The following is a 14,478-nucleotide window of genomic DNA, read 5'->3' on the forward strand; positions in this document are numbered from 1 at the left end:
GTCCCTCACCTCCCTATTCACACGGCAAAAACTCACTTTTTTAGACTCAGTCCAACAAGCATCTCCTCTCTTAAGCCTCCCACCTCTGCTCTCCAGGACTGACCAGTCCCTCTTTGAGCCAAACTGAACTCTGGATCAATCTTGAAGATTCACCTAAGATTGCATTTCACTTATTTGTTCACGTGTCTCTCGCTACCAGAGAGTAAACTTCTAAAATCTTGTGGTCTTCATCTTTTTTGATCCCTAAGACCTAGAACACTATCCAACACTCGTAGACAATAAATGTTTGTTAAATGAACAAATGATTAGTACCCAAATTTGCACCCTTTTTGTTATCACATACTCCTCTCCACGGACCTGAAGGGCAGTTTACTAACACTGAAGAATTAGGTGCTCCTGTTGTAATTGTGACATCACAGCAATTTCCCTGAAGCTGAAGGAATGAGATGGGCTTTCTGCCTTGCCATTTCTTCCTTCTCCAAAGGTGATAAGGCACACTTTTGAGTGTACCCCTCACAAAGGTTTAGAAACAGAAGATCGTAAGTTCTGGTGATTGTTGTCATTCTCTGGTTTGCCCAGGCCAAGTCCCTTAACCTCTCTGAACCTTGGTGTCCTCATCTGTAAAATGAGGATGATAATATCTGCCCTCCTCACGGGGATGTCATAACCTAATGCACTAAGGGATGTAAAATGCTTGGTAAACTGTGATGAGTTAGGCAAACCAAAGGTCCTTTTATCACTTACTCTCAGAGACTCACCAACATAGACCAGAAGAGAGAAAGCACCTCCTCTAGGCAAGAGTCTACACTGCCTAAAGAGGCATATGAAGAGTGAACTAAGGGCATAGATCCACTGCCCCCATCCTGTTTTCCTCATCACCTTACTAAGCTCTAGAGGGAGAAGAGGCTGCTTTTGACTCTCACTGGTTCTGGTGTGTTCCCCAATTACTACATCTTGCTTTTTCCCCTCCCAACCTTCTTTCATCCTCTTGAGATCTTTCTGCATACAGGCCGCTAGATAAAAGGTCTCTAGAGTCCAAGGTGCGAGTAAAAAGCAAGAGCAACATTATCAAATTATTGGGTCTCAAGAGTGACCTCATAGTCCAAGCATAAGCTGTAACCATTTGACAAGATCCTTGCTGCGCGGGGCTCCCCTCTGCCCACCTCCGTCTCCCAAGAGGAAGAACATTAGAGGATTGGAATGAAAGCAAGAAAGCCGATGGTGAGTGTTCCTGAGAAGGGGCCCTCCTCCCCAGAGTCAGCTTCAAAGGGGGTGGGGTGATAGTGTCCCCAGATAGGTGTGAGCATCCAAGAGTAGAGGCGCCATGCCCCGATTTTTGTCTGGGACCCAGGCAGTGTGCAGGTGTTCCTTATACCCCTGTGGCCTGAAAGCAGAAGGTAGAGATTATTGTGTGAGAGGCTGAGAGCAGAGAGAGTCTGAAGCAGCCACTAACAGTTTCCTAGGCTCAAAAGCAGTGTGGGAGAATTCCAGATTTCCCTGGGCCTCCAAGAAGGGCAATGAGAGACAGCCAGTGGGTAGATCCTGATGGTGTCTGCATCACGATGAAGCAGATGGACAGGCAACCACACCATAGATAACCACACCTGAGGATTGGGCAGAGGCCAGGACAATGGTGACAGGTGATACCCAGGTATCCAATGCCTCACACACCTCTAACGCCTACTCAGTTTATGATGCTTAGAACTGAAACGCAGTCCTAGGAAGGAAAGGAAGAAAACATGGAATTGACTGAGACAGCCCAGAACTGGCTTGACTAAGAATTCAGTTGGCAGGGGGCAGGGTGGATGGAAACATTTAGAGAGATTAAGCCAAGTTACAGAAAACAACAAAGTAGGGATGCATTTCTGGTACCCATGAGGTATATCACATCCTCTTTGAATAGCTGTTTCTATATCTGGATACATACTAGATTGTAAATTCCTTGATGCCATGTTTTGTGTCTTACGCATCCCTGCTTCCCCCAAGCCCAGGGTTTGCACATCATAAGCCCACCTGAGAAGTTTATGAACTTGCTATGACATGAGCTGAGCTGGAGATAATGTGTTCGCCTGGCACACCTGGGCTGCGGTCTCTCTTTTCCATTGCTCATCTGCTGTCACAGCACAGGAAGCATGCATGCATTCCTTCTTTCATTCATTCCTTCACTCAGAAAATATTTACTGAGTGCTGGAACTGTGAAGCTCTACAGACGCGAGTGGGGAGGGGAAGTGGAGATTCAAAATGATGCCTCGGAGAGCCATCCCTAATGGTCTAGTGGTTAAGGTTTGGTGCTCTCACCTCTTCAGCAGCCTGGTTGGCTTCCTGGTCGTGGAACCACATCACCCGTCTGTCAGTTGCCATGCTGTGGCAGTGGCTCGTAGAAGAACTAGGAGGACTCACAACTAGGATATACAACCATGCACTGGGGCTTTGGGGAGAAGGAATGAATAAATAAATAAATAAATAAAATAAAGCCTTGTATTTGCAAGGTTCATTTTGTTTTTAATTTTCTAGAGTCCTTTCCTACCTATCATCCCACTTTAGCTTTACAGCCACTGCAGAGGTGAAGGGAAGCAGATGGTGTAACTTTACTGTACAGGTGAAGAAAAAGAGAGACAAGTCAAGATCTGACCAAAGCAACACAGAAATTTGTGGTAGAGATGGGAGGGAGGACCTCACTTCTGCTGATTTTCTGCTTCATGCTCTTAGGTAAAAAGACATCAGAATGTACGTTTGGGTTAAAACTGCAACCAGCCAATGGAAAGAGCACCCAACGGCCAAAGCTAGAATAACCTGAGCAACAAAATAAATAAAGTAGTATTGGATTATAACTTAGAGTATAAAATAAACATCCATGAGTCTATACTGATATAGATGAATGATGGAAGAAATAAGTAAATGAAGAAGAACAGCCATTCTACCTGCAGAAGAATTCCACATAATTTATTTAGATACTCTGCGCTCAAGGAGGTGGCGCACAACTCCCCACTCCATAAGTGCTGGCTATGCAGAGAGACGTCCTTCCTAACAGCAGTGCATGGAGAGGGAGAAAAGAGAGTAACTTTACAGCGGAGAACCCTGACAAGTGCTACCTCAGCCAGGTGACCCAGGTCAACATCCCCAGTGATAAGTCATGTCAATAGGATGCACCCTTGATATGATGTAATGAGAAGAGCACTTTACCTCTGTTGATCTCCCTCTCAGAAACCTGTAATCCCAGTCTAATCATGAGAAAAACATCAGGTGAATTCCAGGTGAAGAACATTCCACAAAACTGAAAAAGGTTCTGCCTGACTAGTAGTCCTCAAAACTGTCAAGGTCATCAAAAACAAGGAAAGTCTGAGAAACTGTCACAGCCAAGAGGAGCCTAAGGAGACACGAGGACTAAATGTACCTTGGAGGGGAACCTGGAACAGATAAAGGATAGGTCAAAACTAAGGAAATATGAATAAAGTATGGACTTTAGTTAATAATAGTTTATCAATTTTGGTTCATTAAGTATGACAAATATACCTTCCTAATGTAAGATGTTAATATTATACACCCAGTTATTATTGGATGTGGGGGTATAGGGAAACTCCATACTATTGTCATAAATTTTCTGTAAATCTAAAATTACTCTAAAATTAAAAGTTTCTTAAAAGTGAAATAAGGGCCAGCCTGGTGGCATAGTGGTTAAGTTTGTGTGCTCTGCTTTGGCAACCTGGGATTTGCAGGTTCGGATCCTGGGCGCGGACCTACACACCACTCATCAAGCCATGCTGTAGCAGCGTCCCACACACAAAATAGAGGAGGATTGGCACAGATCTCAGCTCAGGGACAATCTTCCTCAAGCAAAAAGAGGACGATTGGCAACAGATGTTAGCTCAGGGCCAATCCTCCTCATGAAAAGAAAAAAAGAAAAATTTCAAAAAATAAAGATTAATTGTACACTGAAAAAAAGTGCAATCAACTTATTGCTGGCATTATAAGGGGAGAGGTGGGAGGAAGGTGCTATTCAAGTCTTTATCCTGTTTTCCTGTGAATCTGTAGGGTTCACAGTCAGCTTTGGTTGAAGTGACATAGTAAAGGGTCCTTGTGTTCCTGTCACAAATATGCAGCCCCTCCAGGGCCTGGTTGATTCCAGATAGACACATTTTCCACAGCATCATCTCTAGAATCTTTGCTCTCTGAGGTCAATAAGACTATGGACGCCTCTTTGTTCATTCCTCTGGCTTACCTGGAACTTATCTGAATATCTACTGAATTGGCATCCAGTTAATTTTCAGAATCTAGAAAAGAGGGGGGAGATTGGGAGTCAGAGTATCATCTTTGAGTATCACCTAATTGCCATGCTCTTGACTTGACCTTTCTCATTCTCTGTTTCTTCATCCATAAAATGAAGATAATGGTGGTCCCTGGAGTAGGACAAGGTTAAATGGCATGAGGTACATGAAAGCTTTCTGTGACCTAGAAAGGGCTGCAAATTTATTTTGGAATGTCCTTGTCTTTTGGGAGACTAGGACTTCCTGCATCTTTTGCCTTTTTCAGCAGTGCTCTGGATATTTGCTGAGTTCAGTTCAACAGACACTTGTCAAGTATCATTAATATGTTAGGCACATTAAGAAGTGCCTCACCTGGGTAATGGCATCCCTGGAAACGTAAGAAGATGGAGAAACTTAGGTTTGTCCGAATCTTCATGGGAAGAGTTGCATGTGGTTGGATGGATAAGCTGCCTGGGGTGGGGACTGTAACCCACAAGAGGCACACATCAGTTATGATGCTTTTGGATGCTGGGCATTGAAAACTCAAATCAAAGTGGCCTGAGAAAGTTGTTGGCTCACCTAGCTGGAAGGTCCAGAGTTAGGTGGACTTCAGGGTTTAATGATACAGTGGCTTAACCATAGCATCAAGGACGCAAGTTTTCCTTTTTCTGTTCTGTTCTGTGCAGTGATGGCTTCATCCTATAAATAGCTCCCCTCAGGGTATGGGATGGCTGCCAGCAGCAAGCGGGGCTCTTAGCTTCCTTGTTCACAATGAGGTGGGGTAGGGAGGGCACTTAACAAAACTAAAGCCACAACCCATGACCTTGACCACCCTATCTGAATTAGCCACCTCCTACCTCCAGTCTCTTGCTAGTCCCTAACTCTGCATTATTTCCTTCACAATTTGAAATATTATTTATTTTACGTATTATTTATGTTTATATTTACTCATTGACAGTTAGCTCCGCCTCTGGAATATAACCTCCATGGGGTCACAGACTTCATCTTGTGTACCACTGGTCCCCAAACTGCCTTCTAGGGAGAGTAGGTCCCTCCCTGACCCATAGGAGCCTGCTACGAGGAGTCTTCCTTCTCTGCTCTCCTTCCTAAGCCCACATTGCTTCCTGCCTGGGTCCTAATTACTGGGTGGAGGTGCTGCCAATCAGGATTTCACTGGAATAAAAAGATCGCAGGTGCCACTTGGGTAAAGTTGGGAAGACAAGATTGATGGACAAATTGTCCTCCAAATAAGGAGGAAAACGAGTAGTGGGTAGCAAGGTTGCTAGTCAAGTGGGTGAAAAGCAAAATGGCATGAGATGACAGCTTCAGGACCAAGCTTGAACAGAGGGTGGGCATGGCAGAGCTCCTGTCACACAAACCTTCTGTCTACATTCCTGAGCTTGTTAACCACTCTTGGCATGGCAATGCTCCAAGGGCCCTGCGAAATATTAATAATAGTTCTTCACATTTTAAGAGCACTTTATAACTTATAAAACATATTCCCAGACATTATCTCATTTCATTGTCATAGCCATTCTGTGGGGTTGGTTTGATCATTCTTATTTTGCAAGTAAAGAAACCAACCCTCAGAGCGACTTTGCAAAAGTCACACAGTTCAGAAGAGGGAGAGCTGGATGCAGATATTCTTCTCCAAGTCTTGAGTTCATCCTACCTCGGTGCAGTTGAAGAACGGGCCAACGATTTCCTGAGATGGAAATACATACTTAGGCGTAGGTTTCTTGTTTTGCATTATTTGCCTTTCTGTTTAGAGTCGAGTTGCTGTGTACCTTTGTATCCATATGAAATTTTCCATGACAAAAAGTTAAAAACAATTAAAAGGATAGAGTTGAGTTGCTTGGTCAGCCCCTGGCAGAGTAAACCAAAGGAAGGTCAGGCCCCAAGGAAGTCAGGTGCTAAAGGGTATGGGTTTCAGAGCCTTAAGATTTGACTTAAAAAAAAGAAAGAACATTTGGGAATAAGGAATAAGAAAAGTCATGTGCATGCTCAAGCAGCTAAAAAAAAGGCACAAAGGAATGAGTTGTTCCCTCCGGGTTTTATATTCTCTTGCCAGATCCTTTAATTATGCTTCTATTCTTTTTTCCCAAATTTAATTTTCCCCCAGACTTAAATAAAGAGCAGATGATGCTTCATAGAAGACTCGGTAAAGTGGCCTTTCAGAAGTTATTTTTGCCTGGGTGCAGGTCCTGGCTTGATCTCCAATTTGCTGTGTGATCTTGGGTTATTATTTACCTCCTAGGCAGTTCGCTTTCTCCAACTGTAACATAGGAATTAGAACATTCGCTGCCTCCAAATGGCCTCCCAAGAAAATTGAAAAAGAAGGCAGAGTGAGAGCCATAGAAGCACTTGGAAAATTTCCAGAGGAATGTCTTAAGCTGGGAGATGCTATTATTAGAACATTCCTCGGAATCACCCGGGTTTGTGGGTGACTATAGTCCAGGGCCCCTGCTGCCCTGGAATTAAAGCTGAAAGGGCCTTTGTGCTCCACCTGGCTGAGATGAGACCCTAGACCTTCTGGTCCTCCAGAATGCCCCCTGGTTGATTTGGTTGGTTTGACACAGCTTTCGCTCCATAAGGTGTTATCAGTTTGCTCTGATGCTTCAGGAAACAAAGTGTCCTGAGAAAGAGAGGTGGTCAGTCCTTGATCATCCATGCTAAGGGGTGGTACATAATCTCGAAGAGCAAATAATCCCAAGGAGTGCAGGGCATTTTAATTCAGCATTGCAATAATTAAAATTTTTTTTTTTACCTTCTTAATTTTGTTTTGCTCAGGCTGAGCTTTGCAAGATGGAAGGTAGAGGTGGCTCAGATAGATGTTGGGTGGTGAGTTGGGCAGTAAGAGGAAAGTCATCTGGGGTTAAGCCTGGCTCAAGACTTTTCTCTCTTTGCTGTCACTTTCAAAGAGTTCAGTATACATGCTAATGGCTCACCCAACAGCCTGGACTCCCAGTTTCTTGTCTTCTCAATATTGACGTTCTTTCAACAAATGCTCCATTCTATGCCACTGACCATCAAGTTTTCATTTAATCATCCATTCATTCACTTATTCAATAAGCATGTTCCAAGTAGCTCCTATGTGTCAAGAACTTCTTAAGGGTCAGTGGTACAAAGATTAGAAACCTTCCTTTACCTTGAGGTTTGTTGAGTGAAACAGATGAGCACAACACAGTACACTGAATGTCTATCATAGTGGAATGGCTTTGAAGAATGTGCTGGAGGAGCCCTTTTTAAGCCCAGTAGGGTCAAAAAAGACTTCTAGGAGATAACACTTGAACTGGGACTTGAAGGATAAGTAGGAATTTTCGATGTGGATGGATAAAGCTGAAGGTGAGGGGAGGGAGGGCATTCTAAGAAGAGGGTACAACATATACAAAGGTATGGAGGCATGATAAGGCAGTGGTATATTTGAGGAACAGCAATCATTTTGATTGGCTGGAGGGTATCTTAGGATTGGCAGAGATGAGTCTGGACAGGTAAGTGTGCACCAAATCCAACCCTGGGCTTATTCTGAAGGAGAAGGGGAACTACTTCAGAGAATCAGATCAGACTCATTTCAGAAAGAGTGTGCTGGTAGAAACGTAGAGACCAGACTGCAGATGTGTGAGACTGAAGGAGTGGGATGGGTGGCAGAGTGACCTGTTGGGAGCTATCACAGTAAACCAACTGAGGCTAGATAAAGGCCTCAACTAAGGCAGTGCCCGTGGAGAAGGTGAGGGGTTAGAGAGAGAGACTCTGAGCAGAGTGTGAAGCTTGGGGTAGATGTGAGGGAGGGAGAAGTCTAGAATGACTTCCACGTTTCTGGCTTAGGTGACTGTGGAGATAATCATACTGTTGGCTTACATAAGAAATACAGGCAGAGAATCAGGTCTGGGAGAAAAGATGATTATTTAGCTTTGAAAATACAGTCAAGCATTGCTTAAGGATACGGATACGTTCTGAGAAATGAGTCGTCAGGTGATTTTGTTGTTGGGAAAACATCACAGAATGTACTGAAGGGGAACAAAATTTGCCACCCCAAAATGTACCTCTGTAACATGAGAATTATTTTAGGTTGATTATTTTTAAGAGACAAAAGATTCAGAAAGTTTTTCTTGTTACCTCCCCCTTTACTATCTAAAAGAATTCAGACAAAAAAACCTGTCTCCTGAAGCAAGCTATGACCTTAGCTTAACATGAACTAGGTGGTAGACAGGGAGGAACCTAGAAAAGCCTGTTTTTTGGGGTCCCCTCTGTGTTCTTCTGTTTCTGTGCGGCCAAACACTTGCTTTCCAAACGTTTGCTCCTTTTCACCTACCTGTGAGTTGCCTTCCTTCCCTTTGAAGTCCCTGACTCTCCCCACCCCCAACACCTTCTTTTTTCTTTAGCTGAGGATGGTATTTACAGGGAGAGCTTTGCCATTTTGGTGAATTGCTCAGTTTTCCTGGGTCTCTCCCATGTATACATGTTATTAAACTTTTGTTGTGTTTCTACTGTTAATCTGTCTCATGTCAATTTAATTCTTAAACCATCCAGAAGAACTTAGAAGGGTAGAGGAAAATTTCTTCCTCCCCTGTAGCACTTACACAAACCTAGTTGGTACAGCGTACTACACACCTAAGCTATATGGTACTAATCTCATGGGACCACTGTCGTATATGCAGTCCATTGTTGACTGCAACATTGTTATGCACTGCATGACTGTATTGACTTTGAGGTGGGAATGGGACATCTATATGGAAATAGCCAGGAGGCAAATGGGTTTAAGGATTTGGAAGATAGGAGAGAGTTTGGGGCTAGAGACCCTCACCATGGACATCAGTGAGATCAGCGAGGGTGAGGAGGGAAAGAGAGAAAGAGGCCTGAGAGGGAGACCTGGGACACCAATATTTAAGGACCAGTAGAGCAGGAGGAGCCAGGAAAGAAGACTGAGAAAGAGCGGCCAGAAATGCCTGGGGGAAACCAGGAGGCAGTGGTGTCAGGGAGGCCAGGACTCAGGGGAGGTTTAAGAATGGAGAGCACACAATGCTGTCGAGTTCCTTAGGGAGGATAAGTGTGATGGAAGCCAAAGGAGAGACATGATTGGTAGAGCAAGGCCATGAAGCTGACAGGCTTGAGGAAAAGCTTTAGATAGGAGCAGGGCCGCCTGTCACTAATATGGGATGAAAGGAGCTAAGTAGGAGAGCACTCTGCTTGTACCTCTTTGCCCTAATCCCCAGCCAAGGGCTATTTCACTTTCTCCAGGGCACCTCTGATGAAGAATGGTTGGGAATGGAGTTCGGCACATATTGATTACCAAGTCCTGTGTTAGATACTTTGTGCAGATAATCTCACCATGGCCCTTCGAGGCTGAGAGCATAATCCTCCCTTTCACAAGGAGGAAATCAAGGCTCAGCATGGCCAAGTCACTTGCTCCTTTCCTCTCCATTGGTTGCCAGGTCACAACCCCCAAAACAGATCTGTGAAGAGCCACACCAGTGGCTTCACATCTGTGACGAGTCAGTCTTTTAATCTCCCACTGGCTCAAGCTCCTAAAGCTGACAAGTAAAAAAGATAACGTTTGGCCAGATACAGGATGCGAGTTCTACCACCGAGGCCTCCACATGAACAAGTTAAATCAATGGGCAGAAGAGAGGTAAGACACTGCACAAAGAAGCTTTCTTTTCAAAGAGCTAGGACAGCCAGGGAGGGGTGGAGGTGGGGGCGGACAGGGGAGGAAGGTCAGCAGGGTGACTTCACCTCCCTCCCAGCTAGTGAGTTGCAAATCTCCCCTCCTAAACCATTAGACAAGTCAGGGCTGCTTGGGAACACACTGGCCCACTTTCTGTCTTTAAGATGGGTGCTCATCTTTAACTTAACATTTTTACAGTGTTTCTACTATCCCCTGAGGTTGACTGTCTTATTCCTATAATCTGCATTTTAAAGATAAACAAACTGAAATTCAGGGACTTGCCCAGGTCCTTTCCAGTGTTTAGGAGCCAGGACTCAACTCGGTATTCAGGATCCAGATGCTGGGATCTTCCTGATACCCAGGGATAAATGATTCCATAAGGAAGTTCACTACTAATAACAACCCCACACATGCGTCCATGGACCTTACAGTAGCTTCCAAGGTCCTATGTATCTGGCCATTCAGTACCTCTGTTAGAGAAAAAATTATCCAAAGCACTTGTTAAAGACAGTAAGGCAGGCTTTATTCAGGAGGGCTACTGCAATGGGGTTTTGTAGTCAGGAAGAGAGAGCAGACCCAACTCTGACTACAAGGACAAAAGGTGATTCTCAGCCAAGGAGCAGGGAGCGGGGGCAGTGGCTGGAAAATTACTAAGAGGAAACAACAAGGCCAGGGGATTCTTACTGCAGGCAGGCCAGGGTGATAAGACAGCAATGGTAGGGGATAAGGAATTGCATTAGCTAGCAAGGGTGGGGGACCCAGCAGGATTCTTGCCCAAACTGGATTAAACGGGCCAAGGACAGAGTCCACGGTCAGGGACTAGTCAGAAAGAGGACTCAGAGGAGCCTGACTAGAGTTTGGTCAAAGGCGAGAGCCTCTGTCACCCCCCCGACCTCATCGCCAAGACCGCTCTCTCCCAGCTCTCCCCCGTCTCTCCCCTTCTCTTTCCTGATTGATTTTCCTCTGGAGCACTTACTACCATCTAACATACTATATATTTTACTTATACATTTTGTTTACAGTCTTCTTCCCCCCAACTGGAACGTCAGTCCCATGAGGCAAGGACTTGTGTCTATTTGGTTCACTGTTGTATCTCCAACACCTGGAATGGCATCTGGCACGATCCTGCTGGCACACAGGTGGGGCTCATTCTGTGTTGAACGAACTGGACACCTGGATGAAGGTCTCTACAAATACCCTCAGATCTTGATTAGCTATATCAACACCAAAGGATAATAATCCCAATGACGGATGATTCGTCCAACCAGTTCATAATGTACTTTACCATGCATTATCGTAATATTAATGCAGTAACATAAGAATTAGGTCAGATGAACCATGGAATATTTGCCTTCCGTAAGAATTCTATGGTGCTATGTGGTTGTGAGGGGTACAAAAAAAGGAAAAGGAAGCCCAGAAATATTGGGACAAAGAAACCTATCTAGGATTCAGAGCTTGCTGCAGCAAAACTCATATGCATACAAGGCCATCTTCCATATATAGATCGGGTATAATGGGCCCTCAGTAGGCACTTCATCTAAATGATCACCTCCCCTTCCAGACATCCCATGCTGTTCCTGAAACCCGCCACGTGCCCCTGCACATGCCCTTTCCTATGCCCCAAATGTTGTCTTTCCCCTCTGCCCCCTCACTTCTTGTCTTCCCAGTAATTCCTCACTCACCCTTCAAGTCTCAACAGAAATTGCCTCTGCAGAGAGGACTTCTGACTGCCCTGGGCAGAGTTAATCATTCCCGCCTCCAATAACAGCATCCAATACAAACACTGGGATATTGTCACATTATAATTGCTAATTTGTTCCCATGTCCTTCTCCCCAGGAGACGTAGGAGCCTGGAGGGCAGAGACTTACCTTATTTGGTATTGCATCCCCAGCCACTAACACATATATGACACACGGCCGGGTTGGGGTGAATGACGAAGGGGCTATACGCAGCTCAGACACTGTAAACAAGGACAGAAAACATCTCGGCCCAGACAGGTGTTTCTCACTCATCATCCTTGCCTGGGAGGCTAGGGAAACCCTGCTTCAAAGGAACCTGACACACGTGAACAAATGTGGGGCCGAAGTAGAGGGGGATTCATTCCCTCTCAAGGATTAAGCATCTGAAGGCAGAGTTCACCACAGGGCTCCTTATATAGTGAGCTTCTTTAGCGCTCTCCAAAGCAAGAGCTGATTTTCAGACAGGGAATTCAAACCCAGCACGGCGGACACAAATCTACTGCACGAAGTAAGGCGATCTTGGTGAAAAGCTAGTTAAATCAGCATCACTTTCTACTTGCCTGTACACACTGTCCAGTTCACTGGCCACAGGCATCTGTATGGTGCAAAAAGCAGAGCAGCAAAAACTCACCAAGGCCTCAAACCCAGAAAAAGGAAGCGGGGTGGGGGTGGGGGGTAGGGAATCACGGGGCCTGAGAACAGGCAGGGGTTTTCGTTTTTGTTTTTGTTTTTAGCATCTCCAGTGCCTAGACCAGTCCCTGGCACATACTTGATACCCTATAAACATTTGTTGAAGGAATGTGTGACTAGAGGAACCTATGGCCACTGGGAAAGAAACGAGCTGGAGAAGACATTATAGCGCTGTAGTTAGGAGTAATTCTTTAATAAGCCACTAGGGGTCGGTCAGGTGGGTTAGTCTCCCCACAAGCATGCTCAAGTAACAAGGGATGGTGACCAAAGTGCTGTCCAAAGCGTGTGGGTCCAGTTAACAAAAGGCCTCTGGTTGGACCAAGTGGAGTATGTGTGTCCCCAGCTGGGCACAAAAAGAGACCTGCCCAGCATCCTCCTTTCCCACCCTTTCTCCATGTACTACTCAGCCGCTGTCTCAAGAAATATTGAATATTTAACGAACATTTGTTACAAAGGACACAAAATCATCAGAAAGCCTGAGGTGACCACGTGCCTCAGTTTAGCTTTGGCCATAGTTTGCTCCAGGACCATTTTTAAGAGCTAAAGAATGCACATAATTTTTTAAGAGTGCTACTGAACTGTTCCTTTCGGTTGTTTCTGCGTGAAAGATCTCTGCAGGTGGGCTATAACCATAATTGTAAGAGCTCGGCCATATGGGAAGGAAGCTAACATTTATCTAGTGCCAATCACATAGCAGAATGCACAAACTAGACACTTTTGGTATATTATTTAATCCTATGACTGTACTATGAGGGGGGTGCTATACCCCTTTTGCAGATAGGAACTGAGGCCCAAAGGGAATACGTAAGTTGCCTAAGCTCACTCAGCCAATCTGTCACAGGCTGGCTGATTCCAGGCTGACTCAACACACAGCTCCAAGATGGGACTCAGAAGACACTCGTGATTTTACAAGAACCAAATCCTTTTGATCAATAAATTTCCCTTTTTCCGTGACTGACCCATTTGATTGGGTGCACTGAGTTTGGCCTGGCACAGAGTGGCAAGACGACCTGCGACCTCTCCCAGCAGACAAGGTAAGGCTCCAAAGCATATTTTCCCAAGGCCCGCTTAAGCCTAGCCAGTCTATTTCGACTTAACGACTTCTGGCTGCAGTGAAGTCTGGGTGCTAATGAGCTGTGTAGGAGAATGAGAGTGTTCTGTTGTGTCGAACAGGCCCCTGATGAGAATAGCTTAACTCTTCTTGCAAAGCGGCTACAGTGCACAGTGGCACTGTTCCTCGGAAAAATAACACCAGCGATGCCTTGCAGGGATGTAGGTGGGAATGGCACAGAACATAAGAACATGTTGGCACTGTCTGTTTAAAATAGCAAAAGCAGCAGAAAGACATGAACACAGTAATTCTAACCTTATTAAACTAAAAACATTCCTCGAGTCCTCTTGGGAAACTATTTCGCTTCACAAGGAGGGAGGTGAACCAGCTTCTTCGAGGTCAGTTGCCTTTGGAGATTTGCCTATTTCGCTCTCCATCTAACTGGCACACGAGTGTAGACATAACCTGAAGATGCCAAGTGAAAATGGGGAGGTTTGGAACCAGTTTTATTTTTAAAAGGTCTTCCTTTGGGTAAACCCACTAATAAACCTTTGACCCAGAGACTGCACTCCTAAGAATGAAAACAGACTCCAGGCTTCCTGGGTCTATCTGGCTTGGACACTTACCTTGAACAAGGAAACTCATTCTTCTGTGCATTATTTCCTCATGTGTAAAATGGGAATAATAAAATTATCTACCTATAGGTTTTTGGTAAAGATTAAGTGAGATAATCCATATAGACTAGCACAGTACCAGTACCCAACACATAGGGAGCCCTCAATTGTCTCAACTGTTCAACTGTTTATTATTATTACCTTAAAGACTCAATCATAAACATGGACAAAGCTTTGTGCAAAGACAGTCAATGCAACACTGTTCATAATAATGAAAAATCTGAAACAATCTAAAAACCCAAAATTAGGTGAATGATTAAGCAAAATAAGCTGCACATCTGGTCTGGAAAGATGATGGAGCTATTAAAAATTCTGGCTATGAAAATTATATAATTTCTTTTTTGAGGAAGATTAGCCCTGAGCTAACGTTTGCCACCAATCCTTCTCTTTTTGCTGAGGAAGGCTGGCCCTGAG

At 44.7% G+C, this 14,478-nt stretch overlaps 1 long non-coding RNA gene across 1 annotated transcript in view; it reads right to left on the reverse strand.

Moving 5' to 3' along the window:
- The window catches only part of LOC139073917 (uncharacterized), a 30,868-nt gene extending 17,056 nt beyond the window's left edge, over positions 1 to 13,812 (reverse strand). The window contains exon 1 of the long non-coding RNA XR_011523099.1: positions 13,706 to 13,812. This is a non-coding gene — a long non-coding RNA (uncharacterized lncRNA). The remainder of the gene's footprint in view (positions 1 to 13,705) is intronic.
- Positions 13,813 to 14,478: the final 666 nt, after the last annotated feature.

The sequence above is a fragment of the Equus przewalskii genome, chromosome 10 (assembly GCF_037783145.1).
Source record: "Equus przewalskii isolate Varuska chromosome 10, EquPr2, whole genome shotgun sequence".
Classification (NCBI taxonomy): domain Eukaryota; kingdom Metazoa; phylum Chordata; class Mammalia; order Perissodactyla; family Equidae; genus Equus; species Equus przewalskii.